Raw genomic sequence first — 21,051 nt, 5'->3', positions numbered from 1 at the left:
CGGAGATTTTTGGGTTTTTAATGATAAAATTTTGGGCTTGTTCTTTCAGTGTCATATAAGGAAAAAAGGCTGAGGAGGGAATTTTAAATTTTTCTTTCAAGGAGCTGAAACTGATAAATTTAACCCCATCATGAATATCGCTTAATTTTAGGATCCCTTTTTCTCGCCACATGGGAGAGGGGTCAGCGTTTTGGGTAAGCATAATAATATCTATAGGGGTATTGTAGAGAAGAATTTTCTTGTTGGATCCTCTTTTCCTTTTAGAAAGTTTGTCCCATGCATATATAATGGAAGAGAAAATAGGGTGTTTAATGTGAATATTGTTGGTTCTGTTTAGAATATGGTTGAAGACTAATTCTTTGGGAGGTTTATTATGATTGTGGGTAATTTCTAGATCAAGCCAATTTGGATAGTCCTCTTGCATAAACCAATATTGGCTTTGTTTGATAAGGTTCGATAAGTATAAGGCGGTTATATTGGGTAGGCCTATACCCCCAAATTCTTTGCACTTATATAATATGTTTGTGGGTATTCGGGCCCTTTTTTTATTCCAGATGAACAAATTAATTGTGGATTGTATACTGGTTAGATAAGATGTGTTGACTTTTAGGGGGAGTGTTCTTAGTATATACGAGATTTTTGGGATGATAAAAATTTTGATAACCAATATTCTACCCCACCATGATATGTCTTTTGTACCAAAGAAATTAAGGTCTTTGTTAATTGTCTCTATGAGTCTGTCCAGATTTTTCTTCATTATTGCCTCTAGGTTTTTTTAGATGATCGTGCCTAGATATTCTAAGTCCCCCTCTGACCAGCTTAGTGAAGATATGTTCTCAATTTTCTTTGTTTCTAAGTCACTCAAATAAAATGGCAAGATTTTTTATTTATTTTCGTTAATCTTAAAAAAGGAAATATTTGAGAAAGTTTTAAGGGTTTTTTGCAGTTCTGTGATTGATTCGTAAGGATCAGTCCGGGTAAATATCAGGTCGTCGGCAAAAAGGCCAATCTTATACTGACGTGTTTGTGTTTTCAAACCTTTTATGTTATTGCTTTGTCTGATCGATTGGGCCAATGGTTCCATTGACAGTATAAAAAGAAGTGGAGAAAGGGGGCAACCTTGTCTTGTACCATTTGATATGTCAAATAGTGCAGAAGAATAATTGTTAGTATATATTCTGGCTTTTGGCCTAGAGTAAAGTGCCATGATGCTGTTAATATATTTTTCATTAAAACCAAATTTACTTAGAACTGATGTTAGATAGAGCCAATTTAGGCGGTCAAAAGCCTTTTCGGCGTCTAAAGTTATAATTACCGTTGGCAATTTAGAGGAGTGTATCAGTTTGATTGAATTAATCAGTCTTCTAGTGCCATCTGTCACTTGACGACCTTTGATAAAACCCATCTGATCCCTATTTATCAATGACGGTAGGTAGGATTTGAGCCTATTCGCTATTAATTTGGAGTATATCTTCAAATCTGCATTTATGAGGGAAATTGGTCTGTAATTATTTACAATAGTCAGGTCGGAATTGTGTTTAGGGATCAATATTATTGTGGATTCTAACATTTCTTCTGGGAAATTTCCTGAGGAACTAGCTATATTAAAGATTTTTTGTAAGTGTGGGGAAAGTATTTTGGTGAAGGATTTGTAGTATTCATTCCCGAAACCGTCCGGGCCTGGTGATTTAAAATCTTTGAGTTGAAGAATGGTCTTTTCAATTTTTTCTTGGGAGAATGGGGAAGTTAGGTTTTCTAAATCGTCATGGGTCAGTTTGGGGAGTTCAATTGTGGACAAGAATTTTTCAATGTCAGAGGTATTGGGTTTTGGGGTAGAAGTTTGTGAATGTAAATTGTATAATTTATTATAAAAATCAGCGAACGAATTAGCTATGTCTTGAGGATGAGATACCGTTATTCCATTTTGGTTCTTTATTTTGTTGATCCTATTTGATTGTCTAGTCTTTTTCAATCTATTAACCATGTATCGGGTTGGCTTATTTATTGAAGAGTATTGCTTCATTTTTGAGTTTTTGACCATGGTATGGTATGATGAAAATATGATTCTTTTGAGATCCTGCCTGAGTTTTAGTAAATCAATTTTGATTTGTGTAGAGGGGGAATTTAAATTTATTTGCTCGTTTTCCTTGTCTTTTATTTTATTTTGAAGATCCTCAATCTGAGTCCTAAATTTTCTTTTCCTTTTGGCAGAGATCTGTATCATGGTACCTCTTATAACCGCCTTATGGGCGCACCAATTTATGAATGGGGTTGTATCTGTAGGGGAGTTTTCTGTAAAATAATTTATTAATGATTTTTCTATTGGTAATCTATATTCAGGGTGGTGTAACAGATTAGAGTCGCATTTCCATAATGGATTTTTGTTAATTGTGTGGCCTATTTGTACTTCAGCTGATACTGGAGAGTGGTCCGAGAAGGTTTTCTTTTCTATATTAATTCTATGGAACTTGGGAAGTGTAAAAATGTCTGATAAAATTAAGTCAATACGTCATGCTGATTGGTGAGGGTCAGAAAAATGGGAGAATTCGATTGATGTGGTGTTAAGACACCTAAAGATGTCAAATAATTCGTTATGATGGATCCAGTTGTCTAAATTGTTTGGTCTGTATCTATTTGGGGTGGAGGAGTCCATATTTGCGTTTAGGACCAGATTGAAATCTCCCAGCCAAATCATGGCACCTCTCTTAACTGACATGACTTTTTTATTTCTTTTGTTCAGGAAATTTATTTGACCCATATTGGGGGCGTAGATATTGATAATTGTGCATACCTGGTTGTTTAATGAACAAATAAGAAAATGGAATCTACCTTTAACATCTTTGACCTCCTCTATGAATTCAAATGAAATTGTGCCTTTGATGATTGTGATCACACCGGCTTTCTTTCTCACATTGTCAGAATTGTAAATATATGGGAAATTTTTATGTGAGAATTTTGGGTTGGCCTTGTCTTTGAATTTGGATTCCTGTATACAAATTATTTCAGCTTGACTTTTACTTATTTCTTTCCAAAGTGTATGTCTTTTGTGTGGACTATTAAGTCCTCTTACATTGTAGGATAGTAGTTTTAAACTCATTATGACCTAAATTATATGGATGCCTATTTTGCAAACCTGTGAAGAAAATCTTAACAAACCTATAAGTGTTTAACCCCTTCACCCCCAAGGGTGGTTTGCACGTTAATGACCAGGCCAATTTTTACAATTCTGACCACTGTCCCTTTATGAGGTTATAACTCTGGAACGCTTCAACGGATCTTGGCGATTCTGACATTGTTTTCTCGTGACATATTGTACTTCATGATAGTGGTAAAATTTCTTTGATATTACCTGCGTTTATTTGCAAAAAAAATGGAAATTTGGCGAAAATTTTGAAAATTTTGCAATTTTCCAACTTTGAATTTTTATGCCCTTAAATCACAGAGATATGTCACACAAAATACTTAATAAGTAACATTTCCCACATGTCTACTTTACATCAGCACAATTTTGGAACCAAAATTTTTTTTTGTTAGGGAGTTATAAGGGTTAAAAGTTGACCAGCAATTTCTCATTTTTACAACACCATTTTTTTTTAGGGACCACATCTCATTTGAAGTCATTTTGAGGGGTCTATATGATAGAAAATACCCAAGTGTGACACCATTCTAAAAACTGCACCCCTCAAGGTGCTCAAAACCATATTCAAGAAGTTTATTAACCCTTCTGGTACTTCACAGGAATTTTTGGAATGTTTAAATAAAAATGAACATTTAACTTTTTTTCACAAAAAATTTACTTCAGCTCCAATTTGTTTTATTTTACCAAGGGTAACAGGAGAAAATGGACCCCAAAAGTTGTTGTACAATTTGTCCTGAGTACGCCGATACCCCATATGTGGGGGTAAACCACTGTTTGTGCGCATGACCGAGCTCGGAAGCGAAGGAGCGCCATTTGACTTTTCAATGCAAAATTGACTGGAATTGAGATGGGACGCCATGTTGCGTTTGGGGAGCCCCTGATGTGCCTAAACATTGAAACCCCCCAAAAGTGACACCATTTTGGAAAGTAGTCCCCCTAAGGAACTTATCTAGAGGTGTGGTGAGCACTTTGACCCACCAAGTGCTTCACAGAAGTTTATAATGCAGAACCGTAAAAATAAAAAATCACATTTTTTCACAAAAATTATTTTTCGCCCCCAATTTTTTATTTTCCCAAGGGTAAGAGAAGAAACTGGACCCCAAAAGTTGTTGTACAATTTGTCCTGAGTACGCTGATACCCCATATGTGGGGGTAAACCACTGTTTGGGCGCATGGGAGAGCTCGGAAGGGAAGTAGCACCGTTTGACTTTTCAATGCAAAATTGACAGGAATTGAGATGGGACGCCATGTTGCGTTTGGAGAGCCACTGATGTGCCTAAACATTGAAACCCCCCACAAGTGACACCATTTTGTAAAGTAGACCCCCTAAGGAACTTATCTAGATGTGTTTTGAGCGCTTTGACCCACCAAGGGCTTCACAGAAGTTAATAATGCAGAGCCGTAAAAATAAAACAAACATTTTTTCCCACAAAAATTATGTTTTTAGCCCCCAGTTTTGTATTTTCCCGAGGGTAGCAGGAGAAATTGGACCCCAAAATTTGTTGTCCAAGTTGTCCTGAGTGCGATGATACACCATATGTGGGGAGAACCACTGTTTGGGCGCATGGGAGGGCTCGGAAAGGAAGGAGTGCCATTTGGAATGCAGGCTTAGATGGAATGGTCTGCAGGCGTCACATTGCGTTTGCAGAGCCCCTAATGTACCTAAACAGTAGAAACCCCCCACAAGTGACACCATGTTGGAAAGTAGACCCCCTAAGGAACTTATCTAGATGTGTGGTGAGCGCTTTGACCCACCAAGGGCTTCACAGAAGTTTATAATGCAGAGCCGTAAAAATAAAACTAACATTTTTTCCCACAAAAATTATTTTTCAGCCCCCAGTTTTGTTTTTTCCCGAGGGTAACAGGAGAAATTGGACCCCAAGAGTTGTTGTCCAATTTGTCCTGAGTGCGCTGATACCCCATATGTGGGGGGGAACCACCGTTTGGACGCATGGAAGGGCTCGGAAGTGAAGGAGCGCCATTTGGAATGCAGACTTAGATGGAATGGTCTGCAGGCGTCACATTGCGTTTGCAGAGCCCCTAATGTACCTAAACAGTAGAAACCCCCCACAAGTGACACCATGTTGGAAAGTAGACCCCCTAAGGAACTTATCTAGATGTGTGGTGAGCGCTTTGACCCACCAAGGGCTTCACAGAAGTTTATAATGCAGAGCCGTAAAAATAAAACTAAAATTTTTTCCCACAAAAATTATATTTCAGCCCCCAGTTTTGTATTTTCCCGAGGGTAACAGGAGAAATTGGACCCCAAAAGTTGTTGTCCAATTTGTCCTGAGTGCGCTGATACCCCATATGTGGGGGGGAACCACCGTTTGGACGCATGGAAGGGCTCGGAAGGGAAGGAGCGCCATTTGGAATGCAGACTTAGATGGAATGGTCTGCAGGCGTCACATTGCGTTTGCAGAGCCCCTAATGTACCTAAACAGTAGAAGCCCCGCACAAGTGACCCCATTTTGGAAACTAGACCCCCCAAGGAACTTATCTAGATGTGTTGTAAGAACTTTGAACCCCCAAGTGTTTCACTACAGTTTATAACGCAGAGCCGTGAAAATAAAAAATATTTTTTTTTTCCCACAAAAATTATTTTTTAGCCCCCAGTTTTGTATTTTCCCAGGGGTAACAGGAGAAATTGGACCCCAAAGGTTGTTGTCCTATTTGTCCCGAGTACGCTGCTACCCCATATGTTGGGGTAAACCCCTGTTTGGGCACACGGGAAAGCTCGGAAGGGAAGGAGCACTGTTTTACTTTTTCAACGCAGAATTGGCTGGAATTGAGATCGGACGCCATGTTGCGTTTGGAGAGCCCCTGATGTGCAGAAACAGTGGAAACCCCCCAATTATAACTGAAACCCTAATCCAAACACACCCCTAACCCTAATCCCAACAGTAACCCTAACCACACCTCTAACCCTGACACACCCCTAACCCTAATCCCAACCCTATTCCCAACCATAAATGTAATCTAAACCCTAACCGTAACTTTAGCCCCAACCCTAACCCTAACTTTAGCCCCAACCCTAACTGTAGCCTTAACCCTAGCTCCAACCCTAGCCCTAATGGGAAAATGGAAATAAATACATTTTTTTTTCCCTAACTAAGGGGGTGATGAAGGGGGGGTTTGATTTACTTTTATAGCGAGTTTTTTAGCGGATTTTTATGATTGGCAGCCGTCACACACTGAAAGACGCTTTTCATTGCAAAAAATATTTTTTGCGTTACTACATTTTGAGAGCTATAAATTTTCCATATTTTGGTCCACAGAGTCATGTGAGGTCTTGTTTTTTGCGGGACGAGTTGACGTTTTTATTGGTAACATTTTCGGACATGTGACAGTTTTTGATCGCTTTTTATTCCGATTTTTGTGAGGCAGAATGACCAAAAACCAGCTATTCATGAATTTCTTTTGGGGGAGGCGTTTATACCGTTCCGCGTTTGGTAAAATTGATAAGCAGTTTTATTCTTCGGGTCAGTACGATTACAGTGATACCTCATTTATATTATTTTTTTTATGTTTTGGCGCTTTTATATGATAAAAACTATTTTATGGAAAAAATAATTATTTTTGCATCCCTTTATTCTCAGGACTATAACTTTTTTATTTTTTTGCTGATCATGCTGTATGGCGGCTCGTTATTTGCGGGACAAGATGACGCTTTCAGCGGTACCATGGTTATTTATATCTGTCTTTTTGATCGCGTGTTATTCCACTTTTTGTTCGGCAGTATGATAATAAAGCGTTGTTTTTGCCTTGTTTTTTTTTTTTTTCTTACGGTGTTTACTGAAGGAGTTAACTAGTGGGCCAGTTTTATAGGTCGGGTCGTTACGGACGCGGCGATACTAAATACGTGTACTTTTATTGTTTTTTTTTATTTTATTTAGATAAAGAAATGTATTTATGGGAATAATATATATATATTTTTTTTCATTATTTTGGAATATTTTTTTTTTTTTTTTTACACATTTGGAAAAATTTTTTTTAACTTTTTTACTTTGCCCCAGGGGGGGACAATACAGATCGGTGATCTGCCAGTTTGCATAGCACTCTGACAGATCACCGATCTGAGAGAAGTGCAGGCTGCTTCACAGTGCCTGCTCTGAGCAGGCTTCTGTGAAGCCACCTCCCTCCCTGCAGGACCCGGATCCGTGGCCATCTGGATCCGGGTCAGGAGCAAACAGGGAGGGAGGTAAGACCCTCGCAGCAACGCGATCACATCGCGTTGCTGCGGGGGGCTCAGGGAAGCCCGCAGGGAGCCCCCTCCCTGCGCGATGCTTCCCTGCACCGCCGGCACATCGCGATCATGTTTGATCGCGGTGTGCCGGGGGTTAATGTGCCGGGAGCGGTCCGTGACCACTCCTGGCACATAGTGCCGGATGTCAGCTGCGATAGGCAGCTGACACCCGGCCGCGATCGGCCGCGCTCCCCCCGTGAGCGCCGCCGATCGCGCTGGACGTACTATCCCGTCCGTGGTCATGGGGGCCCACCCCACCTCGACGGGATAGTACGTCCGATGTCAGGAAGGGGTTAATACAAGTGGTAACAATAAACTGGAATGTCCACTTGAAGTGGTTCACTTCAGTGAACCTGACTTCACCTGTTGGGGGAAAAAGTCCGTGTTACTCGCTCCCGAGCAACATCCTCTTTGTTGATGAACATAAACTCAATATATTAAATACATAAACTCGTTACTAACAATAACAGATTAATAGAATAGTTAGACATCCTAGGGTAAGGTATAGCATTGTACCCAGGTGTTTTCCCATTTAGATCACTCAATATAAATATATCAAAACCCTTTCATGTCTTGCTGTCAGAATCAGGGTGAACTTTGTGTCGTGAATATAATGGGATATTAATGGATTTTAAGAAGTCCCTGCCTTCCTCTGGGGAGTTTAGAGCGATAACATTGCCTCTGTAATTTACTAGTAATTTTAGCGGGAATCCCCACTTATAAGAGATCTCATTGTCTCTGAGAGGTATGGTGATATTCTGGAAAGCTTTCCTCCCTTCGATCGTATCTCTGGAGAGATCGGCATATAATTTGAGTTTTTCGAATGGCTCAGGGAAGTTTTTGTTTTCTTTAAAGTAATTTTGAATTTTTTCTTTTGTTTTGAAAAAATGGATTCTCATTAACGTGTCCCTAGGTAGATCTTTAGGAATAGTGGGCGGTTTTCGCAACCTGTGGATTCTGTCTATTTCTAGTTCTTGATCAGTCAGGGTAGGGATTATTTTTCTGAATAACTTCTTGGTGTAGTCTTCCAATTTATTTGGGCCTATGCTCTCAGGAATCCCCCTAATTTTGATGTTATTTCTCCGATTCCGGTCTTCCAGATCTGCTACCTTAACCCCTTAACGACCGCCGATACGCCTTTTAACGGCGGCCGCTAAAGGTACTTAAACCACAGCGCCGTTAATTAACGGCGCTGTGGAAAAAGTGAATAGCGCCCCCCAGAGTCGGATTTTCTCTGGGGTCTCAGTTGCCGAGGGTAGCCGAGACCCCAGAGAACATGATTCGGGGGGTTTTTACCGACCCCTGAGTTGCGATCGCCGGTAATTAACCGTTTACCGGCGGTCGCAACAACAACAAAAAAACGCGATTTGCCGTTTAATTTCTCTGTCCTCCGTTGTGATCGCACATCGGAGGACAGAGAAATGTGGTCCCCGATGGCCCCCAATAGCCCCCCGATACTTACCTACCTCCCCCGGAGCTCCTCGTGGCTCCCGATGGGCGCCGCCATCTTTTTTCCGGGAAAAAATGGCGGGCGCACGCGCAGTGCGCCCCCCGCCCGGCACCCGGAAGATCTTTGGGGTCTCGGCTGCCGGGGGTAGCCGAGACCCCAAAGAACATGATCGGGGTCTGTTTGCACCGACCCCTGTTTTGCGATCGCCGGTAATTAACAGTTTACCGGCGACCGCAAAAAAAAAAAAAGCGATCTGTAATTCTCTGTCCTCTGATGTGATCGCACATCAGAGGACAGAGAAATAGGGGGATTCGGGGACCCTAACATACTCACCCGGTGTCCCTGGGTCCTCTTCTGTCTTCTCCTGCCAGCCGGCTTTTTCATCATGGCGGGCGCATGCGCAGTGCGCCCGCCATCTGCTGCCATCTGCCGGCCGGCAGGAGAAGACGAGTTGGGGCTAAAATTAGGGTTAGGGTTAGGGTTAGGGTTAGAGTTAGGGTTAGGGTTAGGGTTAGAGTTAGGGTTAGAGTTAGGGTTAGGGTTAGGGTTAGGGTTAGAGTTAGGGTTAGAGTTAGGGTTAGGGTTGGGGCTAAATTTAGGGTTAGGGTTAGGGCTAGGGTTAGGGTTAGGCTACTTTCACACTAGCGTTTTTTGGCTTCCGTCGCAATGCGTCGTTGGAGAAAAAATGCATCCTGCAAAAGTGCATCCGCTGCACCCGTTGTGCGGCACTTACAACGCTAGCGTCGGTACGTCGGCCCAACACACTGCGATGGGCTGAGTACGACGCTAGTGTGAAAGTAGCCTTAGGCTTCTTTCACACTTGCGTCGGTACGGGGCGGTCACAATGCGTCGGCCCGACGTACCGACGCACGGTGTGAAAATTGTGCACAACGTGGGCAGCGGATGCAGTTTTTCAACGCATCCGCTGCCCAGTCTATGTCCTGGGGAGGAGGGGGCAGAGTTACGGCCACGCATGCGCGGAAATGGCGGACGCGACGTACAAAAAAAAGGTTACATTGAACTTTTTTTGTGACGACGGGGGCTAAAGTTATGGTTACGGTTGGGGCTAAAGTTAGGGTTAGAGTTGGGATTAGGGTTAGGGTTTGGATTAGGGTTGGGATTAGTGTTACGTTTGGGATTAGGGTTGGGATTAGGGTTAGGGTTGGGATTAGGGTTAGGGGTGTGTTGGATTTAAGGTTTTGATTAGGGATATGGTTAGGGTTGAGATTAGGGCTGTTTTGGGGTTAGGGTTGTGATTATCGTTAGGGTTGTGATTAGGATTATGGATCGGGTTGAGATTAGGGTTAGGGGTGTGTTGGAGTTAGGGTTGGAGTTATAATTTGGGGGTTTCCACTGTTTAGGTACATCAGGGGGTCTCCAAACACGACAGCCAATTTTGCGCTAAAAAAGTCAAATGGTACTCCCTCCCTTCTGAGCTCTGCTGTGCACCCAAACAGTGGTTTACCCCCACATATGGGGCATCAGCGTACTCGGGATAAATTGGACAACAACTTTTGGGGTCCAATTTCTCCTGTTACCCTTGTGAAAATAAAAACTTGGGGGCTAAAAATCTTTTTTGTTGGAAAAAAAAATATTTTTTTATTTTCACTACTCTGCATTATAAACTTCTGTGAAGCACTTGAGCTTTCAAAGTTCTCACTACATATCTAGATAAGTTCCTTAGGGGGTCTAGTTTCCAAAATTTGGTCACTTGTGGGGGTTTCTACTGTTTAGGTACATCAGGGGCTCTGCAAACGCAACATAACACCCACAGACAATTCTATCAAAGTCTGAATTCCAAAATGGCGCTCCTTCTCTTCCGAGCTCTGCCGTGTGCCAAAACAGTGGTTTACCCCCACATATGGGGTACCAGAATACTCAGGACAAATTGGAGAACAAATATTGGCATCCAATTTCTCTTGTTACCTTTGTGAAAATAAAAATTTGGAGGCTAAAAAAATCTTTTTTGTGGGAAAAAAAATATTTTTTATTTTCACTACTCTGCATTATAAACTTCTGTGAAGCACTTGGGCATTCAAAGTTCTCACCACATATCTAGATAAGTTCCTTGGGGGGTCTATTTTCCAAAATGGGGTCACTTGTTGGGGGTTTCTACTGTTTAGGTACATTAGGGGTCTGCAAACGCAACATAACGCCCGCAGACAATTCTATCAAAGTCTGCATTCCAAAATGGCGCTCCTTCCCTTCCGAGCTCTGCCGTGCGCCCAAACAGTGGTTTACCCCCACATATGGGGTACCAGCATACTCAGGACAAATTGGACAACAACGTTTGGGGTCCAATTTCTCTTGTTACCCTTGTGAAAATAAAAACTTGAGGGCTAAAGAATCTTTATTGTTAAAAAATATATATTTTTTATTTTCACGACTCTGCATTATAAACTTCTGTGATGCACTTGGGCATTCAAAGTTCTCACTACACATCTAGATAAGTTCCTTGGGGGGTCTAGTTTCCAAAATGGGGTCACTTTTGGGGGGTTTCTACTGTTTAGGCACATCAGGGGCTCTCCAAACGCGACATGGCGTCCGATCTCAATTTCAGTCAATTTTGCATTGAAAAGTCAAATGGCGCTCCTTTGCTTCTGAGCTCAGCCATGCGCCCAAACAGTGGTTAACCCCCACATATGGGGTGTTGGCGTACTCAAGACAAATTGTACAACAACTTCTGGGGTCTATTTTCTCCTGTTACCCTTGGTAAAATAAAAATTTGGAGGCAAAAAGATCATTTTTGTAGAAAAAATGCGATTTTTTTATTTTCACGGCTCTACGTTATAAACTTCTGTGAAGCACCTGGGGGTTTAAAGTGCTCACCAGACATCTAGATAAGTTCCTTAAGGGGTCTAGTTTCCAAAATGGTGTCATATGTGGGGGGTCTCCACTGTTTAGGCACATCAGCGGCTCTCCAAACGTGACATGGCGTCCGATCTCAATTCCAGCCAATTCTACATTGAAAAAGTAAAACGACACTCCTTCTCTTCCAAGCTCTGCGGTGCACCCAAACAGTGGTTTACCCTCATATATGGGGTATTGACGTACTCAGGAGAAATTGCACAACAACTTTTGTGGTCTAATTTCTCCTGTTCCCTTGTGAAAATAAAAATTTGGGGGCAAAAAGATCATTTTTGTAGAAAAAATGAGATTTTTTATTTTCACGGCTCTACGTTATAAACTTCTGTGAAGCACTTGGGGGTTCAAAGTGCTCACCACACATCTAGATAAGTTCCTTAAGGGGTCTAGTTTTCAAAATGGTATCACTTGTGGGGGGTTTCCACTGTTTAGGCACATCAGGGACTCTCCAAACGCGACATGGCATCCGATCTCAATTCCAGCCAATTCTGCATTGAAAAAGTCAAACGGTGCGCCTTCACTTCCAAGCTCTGCGGTGCGCCCAAACAGTGGTTTACCTCCACATATGGGGTATCGACGTACTCAGGAGAAATTGCACAACAACTTTTGTGGTCTAATTTCTCCTGTTACCCTTGTGAAAATAAGAATTTGTGGGCGAAAAAATCATTTTTGTGAAAACAAATGCGATTTTTTATTTTCACGGCTCTACGTTATAAACTTCTGTGAAGCACTTGGGGGTTCAAAGTGCTCACCACACATCTAGATAAGTTCCTTGGGGGGTCTAGTTTCCAAAATGGTGTCACTTGTGGGGGGTTTCCACTGTTTAGGCACATTAGGGGCTCTCCAAACGCGACATGGCGTCCGATCTCAATTCCAGCCAATTCTGCATTGAAACAGTCAAACGGTGCTCCTTCACTTCCAAGCTCTGCGGTGCGCCCAAACAGTGGTTTACCTCCACATATGGGGTATCGGCGTACTCAGGAAAAATTGCACAACAAAATTTATGGTTAAATTTCTGTTTTTACACTTGTGAAAATTAAAAAAAATGGTTCTGAAGTAAAATGTTTGCAAAAAAAAAGTTAAATGTTCATTTTTTTCTTCCACATTGTTTTAGTTCCTGTGAAGTACATAAAGGGTTAATAAACTTCTTGAATGTGGTTTTGAGCAGCTTGAGGGGTGCAGTTTTTAGAATGGTGTCACACTTGGTTATTTTCTATCATATAGACCCCTCAAAATCACTTCAAAGGTGATGTGGTCCCTAAAAAAAACATGGTGTTGTAAAAATGAGAAATTGCTGGTCAACTTTTAACCCTTATAACTCCCTAACAAAAAAAAAATTGTTTCCAAAATTGTGCTGATGTAAAGTAGACATGTAAGAAATGTTATTTATTAACTATTTTTTGCGACATATCTCTCTGATTTAAGGGCATAAAAATACAAAGTTTGATAATTGCAAAATTTTAAAAATTTTCGCCATATTTCCATTTTTTTCATAAATAATCGCAAGTAATATCGAAGAAATGTTACCACTAACTTGAAGTACAACATGTCACGAAAAAACAATCTCAGAGTCAGCAGGATCCGATAAAGCGTTCCAGAGTTATAACCTCATAAAGTGACAGTGGTCAGAATTGTAAAAATTGGCTCGGTCATTAAGTACCAAATTGGCTCTGTCACTAAGGGGTTAAGCTTTAGCTTATGCATCTCTCTGATGATGTCGTTATTTACTTTTGAAATATTATCTGGCCTCTCCTCTATCTTTTTAATTCTATCTTCAAATTTGTCCATCCTATTGCTGAGGAGGGATAATGATTCTTTGAACATTTTATTTTGCTTATCAAACCTTTCGTTCATGCTGTTTTCAAACTTATCCATTTTTTCTGTCAAATTAGACAGAAGTTTCCCAACAGAATTCATATCAAATCCTTGAGTATCGTCGGGGTTTGGATTACTTTTTTTTGGTTTTGGCTTGGCGGGGCTTGTATTAGGAGAGAAGATCTCTGAGACCTCGTCAGATGAATCATTAGGAGTGGCGTATTTCTCTCCTATAGCCCCTGGAGTTTTCCTCTTTAAAGATGTAGATGAGTCCATCTCTACAAAAGTGTTTGGGAGGTTCTTTTTTACTCTGTTTGAATTGGGGAGTTTATCATAGTCTAATTCCTCATCGTCTTTTAATGGAGACCTGGATCTATTGGGACTTATTGTGGTTATTAAGTCCTTTGATGGATTGCGCCCAGACCCTTTGTACCTTTGGGGTTTTTGAGGTATAGATGAGGCCATGTTTAAGAATTGGGGTTTAGACGAGTTCTTGCTCATTGTTATCCCCAAGCAATAGCCTGATTTGCAGAGAGTGTCTACTAGGACGGTCTCAGAATAAAGATTAAGGATTTTCCACAAATAATAGCCCCAAGCAAAGCTGGAATTGTAGACAATGTCCTCTATGTTGATCTCAGGATAATCCTGGTGAGGCTGGCCCTGGTATATAAAAAATTCCCACAAAGTGGTCTCAAACAGCAAAAGGGGAGCAACTATAGAAATACCCCTGTGATTGTGGTAACAGAAATCATCCGAATATAAACAAGCAATTAGCTGTGTCAACAGGTGGCGTATATAGTTTCACAGTAATTACAGAAGAATATGCTTAGATAATACCTAGCACCTGAGAATTAAAAAGTACAGATTAAATCACTGGGCATACAAATAGATTTTTCCTAACAGAGCATGCTTATATAACACTTTGTGTTTGTTAAAGGGTGCAGGTTAATTCCCCAAAACAAACAAATATCTTTCAAGAACTGATTGTTCTCCTAGAGACATGTGCTAATAAGGAAGGAACCAGGGTAGAAATAAAACTCTCCAAATAATATGACTGAATTTAGGACTTCCCAGTCAGCTTCACTAAAATAGCCAGTTACCTGGATTAGATCCTGCGAGAGACTGATATAGTAGGCTATAGCTCTTTTGCTTTGTGAGACCTGCAGGGCTCCTAGCTGTTTCAACAGCAGTTTATGCTGCACCAGAGTCTTCCTGTCACTCCTGTAGAGATGGCTGTCTGCGTGATTCCACCGTTGTCCTGCATGGGAGCCGTCGGTCGTCGCTGTCTTCCTCGCTGGACCACCAGTGTATTTTCATTCCCAGCAGGGGGCCGGAACTTACCGCTGTTTGAGTCCGGTGGTGTTTGGATCCGGAGCCTGCGATGTGTTGACCAGTGCAGATCTTCTTCTTTGCTGTCGCTGGTGTACGCTGGTCTCTCGCGCCTTCTGATCTGTCGCCGTCCACCAATAAAATGGCGGCCGTCTTTTCCCGCCTTTTGTTTCAAGGTCCGGGGGAGTGTCAGCGTCGGCTTCTGTGTGGAGCTGATATCACGTCACTGCGGGTCTTCCCCCAATGCTTCTGGATCGCTTTCTACTGCCTCCGTCTTTCAATCCGGGGAGGCTTAGCGCTTTATGCTAATGAACACAGGGCGGTATATCCCCAGGCAATAGGGGAGGGAGCAGCAGCCATGCAGAGACCGCTCCACAGTGTGTGCCTGTAGCTGTCACTTCCCTCCTCCTCACTACCAAAGCCAGAGAGGGAGTTTATAATAAAATCTGATGTTTTTTACCTCAGGTCCTTTGGCTTATTAGCTGAGCCGCTTGTTAGAAGGTATTAGCTTCCTGAGGCTGGATTACCTCAACCCTGTAGTTTGAAGGCCCAAACTGTCCTAGGGCTGATTTCTAAAATTTATGTGGTAAAATTAAAATAATTTTCGGATCATAGTGACCCAGATGAGGCACTGGATAAGATCCAACCAACGATTTGACAATAAAAACGGTTTTTAGGCGATTTTAGTTGATTATAGAGGATTTTCCTCAGGAGCTCCAGCACCGCACAACCTACGCCATAGCAGTCCAGGCCACCCCCCCCATGTCACACTTGTTTTAACCAAAGAACCCTTTAATGCAAACTGCTGTACTTTAGTAGATATGGAGTAAGGGTGCACCACAAATAGAGTGAAAAGTAATCTGGTAAGTATTAAGAGGAGGTGCCACATAGGTAGTAGTACTGAATAACAAAGCAAGAAGAAAAATGACTACCCAATGGATGTGCACACTCCAATGTAAGAATATGAAATAATTTTATTAATACTGACACAGAAAACAAGTGAATATAAAAACAATTAAAATAGCATAACGATGGGATCCCAGACTCAGATACCCATGGTATATTATTTTTATAGAGGATAAGGTATAGATGGTCCTTGCAACTTTTGGCCTGCTATTTTGTGGTTCTTAATCGCATCCTTCCAGGCAATATGTACCTCTCTCTATAAGTATCTTTTGGCCATGACCAGTAACATCTACCATGCATACATCATGCACTTGATTTGGGATGTTTTTTCTTATTTTTGTAGCAGCCCCTTCTACAGATCTTTTCATTTTGAGGTACTATTGCTGGTGTTAACCATATGGCTTATTGATAGTGCAGCCTCAGACACACAGACACTGTTTCATCAGGTCTTCAGTATCAATGCCTATTTCTGAATCTTGATTAAGTTGTTATTTTGTGTATTTGATGATTATATCGCCTGATACCTATTTATTGCAATATATTGTCTTCTTTATACCTTATCCTCTATACATATAATATCCCATGGGTATCTGGGATTGTTTGCTGTGTCGGCATTAATAAAATGATTTCATATTTTTACACTAGAGTGTACCCTTCCATTGGGTAGTCCTTTTTCTCAGAGAGCCGATCTCAAACACAGAGCTTTCCAGTTCCCAAAGCATTATGGAAATCTTGATTTATTATAGATCTTAGTTACGTCAACAAAATTGTAATGACGAAGCACTTCAGAATAAAGACCATTTGTTGTGTCCTTTCCATTCGTTATCAGGGGGACGTTATGATTTCCCCAGATCTAATATACGCTTACCACCACATTCCCATAGAGGTCCAGCAGCAAAAGTATCTAAGAATTGCCTTCTTCATCAGGGGTGTCATAAAACATCCTTCATTTTAGGATTTTTCTTTTGTTAAACATTAGAACTATTTGTTTTCACAAAGGAAGTCTATGTCATGCGGGTACTGGGTAGACTACAGCTGATTACCCGGGCTCCTGCGATATCCCTCAGACTAGGGAAAACCCTGTCTGTCCCTCTCCCAGAATTTACACTGATGATGTGCTTGTCTGGGCCACCAGGCCTGACCCTGACTCCTGTTTCAGTCCTATGCTGAAACCTCCACCCACCACCCAGTGATTAGACCACACACCAACCCCTACAGAAAGCACAAACAGGGAAAGCTAAAAACGCACCACGCCGCAGACTCACAGGAAAACATTATAATGTGCACAGGGCAAAACAAATACAAATATAGGAAGGAGAAATATGACAAAGGATAATACACCACCAGATACAATATTTCTTCTCCTAGACCACCACTCCAGACCGAGATCACCAGGCACAAGACACAAGCTATAATCGGCGACGCCCAAAGTCCAGAATGACTATTTAAAAGCCACGGGCGTGACCCAGCCGCCAACCCGATTACCAGCTAGATTAACCCCAGACAGCCTGGATAAAGTCTAGCCGGCGCCACTGAGCTTATAGTGGACGAATGTGGAATTACCACTGTCTGTCAGACGCCCTAGTGTGAATATCGTCCGACATGACAGTCTAGGCAGTTCTCAGAGAACAAAGTATTTGGTGGTCCCTTACCTGAATAGCTATTTCCTTCTGGCAGAATCTGAATCCACTCTTTAGGACCATCGTTATTGGACTGTCTTTATGCTCACAAAGTTGGAGTGCATTGTAAACTGGGAAAAAATCACTATTACTTCATCTACAGAAATTCTTTATTTAGGATACCTAAAAATATGGAAGAACTTTTTTCTTCCTCCAATGCATCTGCAGAGTTAACATCAGTATGCGATCTCATGCTGCCCTCTCTGTATCCTTTCTTTTGTGTCCTCCCCTGCCCAGGAGAGGTGGTATTGTGGTGCCCCAGGGACCTGGTCATCACAGTAGCATTGCTTTCCTCACGGGGAGAGTGATGTTACGTTTGGAGGCAAGAAGGGATTACTGTAACCAGGTAAACACAAGCATGCAACACATTCACACTCCAGGCCACCAGGGGCAGCTTTTGATCCTATTTTCTAGGTGACTCCCTATATATAAGGTAGTCTTGGAGGGAAAGTCAGTCAGTCCTTGCCAGCAAACAGACTGGATCAGTCTGAGGCAGAAGAGGGTTTACGGAGCTGTGTAGCCGCAGTGCAGCAGTTCCTGGAAAGAGATATACAGAAAGCCGAAATGATTGCAGAGAGCATGCAGGAAGCAAAGCACAGGAGAGGATACCAGGGGGAGACCAGCCACAAGCAGGCTGCCTCCTTCTGAGGTGCAGAGACTGGTAGCCAGAACACCGAGGGTGTAAGGAACTGTACGACTTACATCAGAGACCAGCAAGACAGCTGAACTTCTCATTACCTGTCTGCCTTAATACCCAGGAGACACGGTGAGAGATTTGTGTTTTGTTTAAAGCAACAGTACTGTGCTAAACGGGGAAAAGAACTGCCTATTTTAGAGGAAATTTGTGAAAGACTGTTTAGTTATCAGTGTGAGTGAAAGATTGGTAAAAAGATTCACCTGCTTCAAGTTGAGTGATTGATATATAGCAAATTGAGGCTCAACGGAGGAGGTAGCCAACTGCACTGCTGATGTAGTAGGTGAGAGGCCTAACACATAAGGGCCTTCTTGCTCTAGTCAGCTGGTTTTTATTGCAGGTGAGAGGCAGAAAGTCTTCCCGCTCCATGGAGCTGAGCTAGAGGGTTAGAGGCCTAACACATCTGGGCCTTCCTTTTCTAGCCAGCTGATCTAATGGGTGAGAGGTGGTTTAGCCTTCCCGTTACATCCTTTAGGTCTACCGGGTGAGAGGTGGAAAGCCTTCCCGCTAAATCTTGACACTCGCTCTGACTTGCTATGTGTGGCCGCCTGTAGATAAGGTAAGGCACACTAAAAAGGGCATTTGCAGAATAAAGGTGAGCTGTCTGAAGAATAAGTTGAAGCCATGGGCAACTTGTTCTGTGTGCAGTCAGGGCCCCAATGGGATCCAGAACCGCTATGCAGATTGTAAAAGACAGAGAAGGAAAGGAAGCCGTGAAAGATGTGGGACCAATATTGAAAAGGCAAATATGCCAGAGTGTGAATGTTTGGATGTACAAAAAGGCACAAACAAGGGAGGAAAATAGCAAGTGAATAAATGGTGTCTGAGAAAGTGCAGCAGTACGGAAGTAAGGTGTATTATGAATGTTTTGATGCTCAAAAGTCCGACTATGACCGACACTATACTGCTACCGTCATATCTTTGTAGGACCAGAGACTCAGACAAGACAGATAGACTTGTAAACACTATGGTCAGACAAACCCAGACTAGAGAAATGACCTGTGCTGCAACCCGACCTAAGTGAATTGCACTGAATCCTGTCCAGACAAGATCCCATGCAGTGACATAAGAAGCTGACACAGGAGTGTGGTTAGTGGGTAGTGGGGACATTGACTTTTTGGGAGTAAGCTGACAGTAATCTTTTTGGGAAGGAAGCTGTAGAACAGCATGTCACCCCCACTGATCATCCAGTCACCTCCACCACCAGACCCACTACCAGAGAACCAACCACATCAGGACCAAAAAGGGTGAGTAGGGTAAGACAGATACAGGAGTATTATACCTGGAGCCCCTCTGACTAGCTAGCTACGCTAAAACAGTGGCTAACCCTAAGAACCAACCTTTCCCATTTTACAGACTAATAAAGACAATACGACGGATGCATAAGTGCACCTGGGCAGACCTAGAGAGCTTGGTGAGTGCAAAGGCAGGTGACGTACTAGGACTCATAATTAAAGACAGATACAGATGTGGCAAAGGATCAAGCAGAGGGCATGGATGATAAATCTGCATGGTCTGGGGAGACGTATTGAGAATCACTAAAACAATGGGCTATAGTGAAACAATCAGAGCAGTCTGTACTCCTGACTGACGTGAAACAGCAAAAAGGAGAGATGTACTTTGGACGGTTACAGCTGAGATGGGCAGACATGGGGTAAAGTCCAATAAACCCATTTGATGTTAAAATATTGGTAAATGCATTTATTGACGGTATGAACAAAGGCTTACGAGATGCAGTACAGACAGCCAGACCTGAATGGAGAAATGTAGATCCAAAAGACTTCCTGAAGGTGGCTAAAGGAGTTGAAAAAACTAGGACAATAAGACGACCTGTCATGTATGCTGGAACACAAAGAAAACAGTAAGAGACATAGTAAGGGACCTAAGGACTTAGAAACAGTGAAGTGCTGGAATGGTTGAGAAAATGGACATTAAGCCAACCACTGCAAAAACCCTACAGAGTAGATTAAGCAGACCAATCTCCACCTCCTTCACCTTCAGACTAGTAAACTGGCAACCCAGTGACAAATGTGTGCCCTGTTCCGGTCCCCTCTGGACCTGGTCCTGCCGTGATGACCAACATAACAATGCCGGGAGGGAAGGAGGCAGAGTTCTTGATTGACATTGGGGCAGCCGGGACTGTGGTACACATAGACTTGATAATACCAGACATGATTACTGAGGAGACTGTGGAATGTGTGGGGGTAGAGAGACAAGCGATTGACTAAACAAATAAGACTAGAATCACGAAACAGCCAAGAGGTGCTTACAAACTTATTGTTAGTGACAATACCCCTATGAATTTGCTGGGAGGAGAGTTGAGTGCTGTCTAGGCCACCATACAGTACTCTACTGAGTGTATTACAGTCACAAGTCCCCTTTCATATAAACACTTGGGGCTGAGGGACGCCAGGGTCTTCCACGTGCACATTATACCACAGGAAAATCATGCCCTATTACAGTTACACTTAATTCCATTCATTTGCCAGTTTAGTGGTTTTCCTTATGCAAGATGGTATAGTTACAGTGTATTTCTAGGTTGTCTTCATATGATATATAGTTTTTTTAGCCATTCATTATATTGCCTCAAACCATTAGTCACTGTTTATTTGTCTTTTCCACTTCTTATACCTTATCGCAAGCAACTGGCATTGATATTTGGTATTTTTCAAATCCCTTCTTTTTGTATTTGAAACTGTTGGTTATGGATTTATATAGGGCTGCTACATTCTTAGAATAAGCTTGTGCTTTACTGTGCCCTATGGCATTGTGCTCCCCCATTTTATGACTCAGCACCTTTCGTAATTATATATATTTTAATATATATAATTTTCTTCTGGTAACATATTTTGTGAATCAAATTTAGTTATTTAAGGGGTACTCTACCCAATCTAATACAGGTATAAATAATATTTGGACATTAATGTG

This window comes from Ranitomeya variabilis, chromosome 3, assembly GCF_051348905.1.
Source record: "Ranitomeya variabilis isolate aRanVar5 chromosome 3, aRanVar5.hap1, whole genome shotgun sequence".
Lineage (NCBI taxonomy): Eukaryota > Metazoa > Chordata > Amphibia > Anura > Dendrobatidae > Ranitomeya > Ranitomeya variabilis.
The sequence above is the reverse complement of the archived record's forward strand: the minus strand, read 5'-3'. Positions refer to the sequence as shown.